The sequence below is a fragment of the Nematolebias whitei genome, chromosome 10 (assembly GCF_014905685.2).
Source record: "Nematolebias whitei isolate Nwh7 chromosome 10, NemWhi1, whole genome shotgun sequence".
NCBI classification, from domain to species: Eukaryota; Metazoa; Chordata; class Actinopteri; order Cyprinodontiformes; family Rivulidae; genus Nematolebias; species Nematolebias whitei.
In genome coordinates, this window is record NC_056507.1 from 19,245,663 (window position 1) to 19,250,008 (window position 4,346).

The following is a 4,346-nucleotide window of genomic DNA, read 5'->3' on the forward strand; positions in this document are numbered from 1 at the left end:
TGTATGGAAGGGCAGCAATATATATATATATATATATATATATATATGTACACACTATGTGGCCCAGATGTCCAGTTTACTGGTTGAAACTGGTCCAGATTACATAATTTAACCTTCTTTGCTGTTATTTACCTGGATGATTGAGTTTCCAACCCTTTATTTGCTGAATGATTTCTAAGAAACATACAGATATAAAGATAAAATGGGGAATGGGTAATTTAATCCTTCCATCCATCCATTATCTTCTGAAGTTGGGTCGCAGGGGCAGCAGCTTGAGCAAGAAGACCCAGACTCTTTCCTCGGCCACCTCTTCTTGCTCTTCTGAAGGGACCCCAAGGTGTTCCCAGGCCAACTGAGAGACAAAGCGTGTCCTGGGTCTTCCCCGGGGTCTTCTCCCAGCTGGACATGTCCAAAGCACCTCCCTAGGAAGGCATCCAGGGGGTATCCTTACCAGATGCCCGAACCACCTCAACTGGCTCCTCTCGATGTGGAGGAGAGGGTAATTTGTTATCTGATGACTTTTTAAAAATTTATGAATTTTAAGAAAGCTATATTTTTGATTTTATTTTATTTTATTTTTGGCAAAGCAAAAAGACCATGAAAATCTAGAATATTTGTTGCGTTTTGTTCAGTTTGATGTTCTGCAGTTGGGTACAAGAAAAGTTTTATTGTCAGGCAAATGTCCATGTATCTAGGTATACATAAAAAAATTAAAAAAAATTAAAAAAACACATCACAATCTGAGCACAGCAAACACACTAAATCATTTAAAAAGTATTGTACTAAAACAACACATTTTGAACCAACAGTAAAACAATGGTAGCAAGTCTGTTCCTCGTTACAAACTTTTTCATTCAACCTTTATTTAGATAGGTTAATCCCACTGAGCCTCGACTTAGTTGAGTTTTTAACTCTTTGTTCACATATAAATATTTTGTCTTCAACACATGAGGTACTAACATTCTCACCACAGTGGAATTCCAGTTTCATATCACCGTTGTGACTCTATATGTTGCCAGTGTCACCAATGGACCATAGTATGAGAAAAACAAGAGAGAGAAATGCAGTACCCAGAAAGTCTCCCAGAGCTGTCAGGTATGGTATTGAGTAACTGTCAGGGTCCTTGCCCCTCCGCCACAGACAGTGGGCCATACAGTCAGCTACAGAGAGTAATAAGAAGACCTGATGGATAGAGACAAGTAAAGTTACTGCTGATATGAGCACTGCTGAAATCTGCAGAGGTAAAAGGAACAACACAACTGACTCACCTGAACAAGAGAAGCTGACAAAAACAAGACTGTGAAGAGAGGACTGGGCAATGTGAGCCCTCCTTTCATCAGATGGATAACATGTATGAAGATCAGTTGACCAGGGATAACCAACAAGAGCAGAACTTGAGCAGATCGGTGGTTTGCTCCTGCCAAAGCAAAAGTGTGTGTTAACTTGAGACCCTGTTTACACGTGAATGATCTCCTTGAAACAGTAAAGATTTTCAAACATGGATTATTTTTCTTTACAAGTGTTCAGTGCCGTGATCACAATAACCGTGTAGATAAGACCACAAAAAACTTTGAATCTGCTATAATTTCAATGCCAATTAACAAGCTGGCGATGTGATTTTTGCATTTTAATGGCACACCCATGTTGTGAGCCACTTAAGTACTCATACTCATTCAGTGTTTATAGAATATGAGAAATTTGTCTCCACTGTGTGACATGCACATATAAAGTATGTTTAGAAGCTCTGATTGAAAAAAGTGAGCAGTGCAAACAGCAATCCATCATTGTTACTGTTGTTCATCTACTGGTACTTGTGCATGAGCAGACAAACTGTTGACTGTAGCAGTCTGTAGTGGCCATGCGTGGTTTCACACAGATGTACACTGAATTTAAAAGGCTTCAGTGTCGGACAAAATGATCACTGTTGCCACATACACAAATGGCAAAAATGAAACAAAAATGTTATGGTTTCACTTAAAATGGCCTCTTGACCTGAGCAGTGCCACAGACTGATCGACTCCATGCCACGCCACATTGCTGCAGTAATCCAGGCAAAAGGAGCCCCAACTAAGTACTGAATGCAGTACATGCTCATACTTTTCATATTCATGCTTTTCAGTAGGCCAACATTTCTAAAAAAAATTTTTTTATTGGTCTTAAGTAATATTTTAATTTTCTGAGATGCTGAATTTGGGGGTTTCATTAGTTATCAGTTATAATTATCAACAATAAAAAAAATAAACATTTGAAATATATCAGTCTGTGTGTAATGAATGAATATAATATCCAACTTTCACTTTTTGAATGGAATTACTGAAATAAATCAACTTTTTCATGATATTCCATTTTTATGACCAGCACCTGTATGTTCTTAAGTTTAGTATCAGTCTCTCTTCTGCTACTCAGATTCTCTGGTATGTACAGAACACACTTCTTATAGAGAATTAGGGCTCCCTTGTAAAACATATGTGATCTCAATAAGACTAATTTGGCTAAACAAAACTGTTTGTTCTAAACAAAACATGGTTATGGCTAAAATATGATCAATTCACAATTATTTCTTACCACCAGTATTTAATCAATTGAGAAAGATGATTTGTCAATAAATAAACCTACCTTTATTAGAAAAGGACATACAAGAATAAAGGCAAACTGTTATAAAACAATAGATTCTGATAATCTCTTTCATTCTTTTTAAGATGAGCCAGAGCTGATGGAGATGTTGCAGTGGCCTTTATCATGACCAGTGACCATGACACAAATCCAGTTCACTACCAGCCTGTAAAAGTCAACGTGGTCATAGAAAGTGACATCATTGTCAGCTGTCCCAGATTTGCAGATGCCTTCCTGCTGTTTGGGTTTCCTCAGGTATCCCAAAGCACTTACCAACACTTTTGAATGTGTTCAGAAGATTTCACTGGTCTAGAAGATGTTAAACTGTCGCCCAGGTTACAAACTCTCAAGAATGACCTGATGATACATTTATAAAAACTCATAGATTAAGGGTTTTATTGAACACATTTCTTTTGAGTTCAAAGCTTTTTTGGTTTCTAAATGATTCCTTAAAAGCTGCTCTGCAGGTGTTCAGCCCGTACGACCAAATACACAAATGGGCCAGGGTTCTTGTTTAACTGTTTGTAAGTTGTGCCCATTTAGAACTGGTTTTATAGTTAACGTAACATTCACATTTTAGTTTTCAATGTCAAATGTTGTTAAACAGTTAAAACATTGTAATTTGATTCAAGTTGTTGATCTCTCAGCCTACTCTGGTATTAGTCAAAATGCAGAAAGTACTCATTGTTTTGGTATTTGATTAGTGCAGCAACTATTTTTAATTTGATTTTATTATTTAATATCATTATTTATCAGTTTATTTTCTGCATTAATTGATTAGTTGCTTAGTATTTACTTTTTCACAAATAAAACCAGAAACTGTTCACATTTGAGACACTAGAATCTGAACATATGATGCTTTCATCTGAAATAATGTCTCAAAACAATTAAAATAGGTGCTTAACAATTGACAACTAATCAGTTACTAAATTGTTGCAGCTGTACATTTTATGTAAATGTAGTTATTTTTTTATACTGTTCTCTTTAAATGTTTTAGCATGTTTTTTTCTCTTTTCCAATATTTATTTTTGCAGGTGTTTTTATTTTAAATAAGCCAAGAAAAACCTCTAGAACATGTCCGTAACTTGGTCATTTCAAGTTTATTCTACTCAATGTATTTAAGGCAAATCAACTGCCTCAATTTTTTAAAGTTTTGCTTCATGTGCTTTGATTAATACAAAGTCAACATTTCTGAGTATTCTGTACTTAAAACAATGGCAAACTAATAAAAATTGAGTTTTATTAACTTAAAAATGTCTCGTCTTGTACTTAAATTTTTGAGTTCTGTTACCTTTTTCTGGGTTAAAAAAGTGTAAAGTCTTGATAAATGAAAAATTTTTTAGTTTATATAACTAAAATTTTTAAATGGTGATTAGTAAAAAGATATTGAGTTGACTTGATGAACAATTTTAATTAAACTGGAATCAAAATGTAGAAGTAGCACTTGACAAAATTTAAGTTTTGGAAAAAACATGTGATTTTAAGTTTTTCAACTCAAAAAAATTGTGGCATTTGATTGCCTCAATATTTTTGGGTTCTGGAAACTTGTTTGGATTTACAGTGTACAGGGAGAGCATGCAAACCACATGCAGAAAGACCCCTGGCTGGGATTCTAACACCTGCAACAGTGCTACCACCTGCACCACTTTGCAGCCTCAAAACTGTACATTTACTCAGAAAACCCCAATTTTAGGTCTTTTGTGTCACGGTCAGCGGCCCCCGCTGCCCCCCCC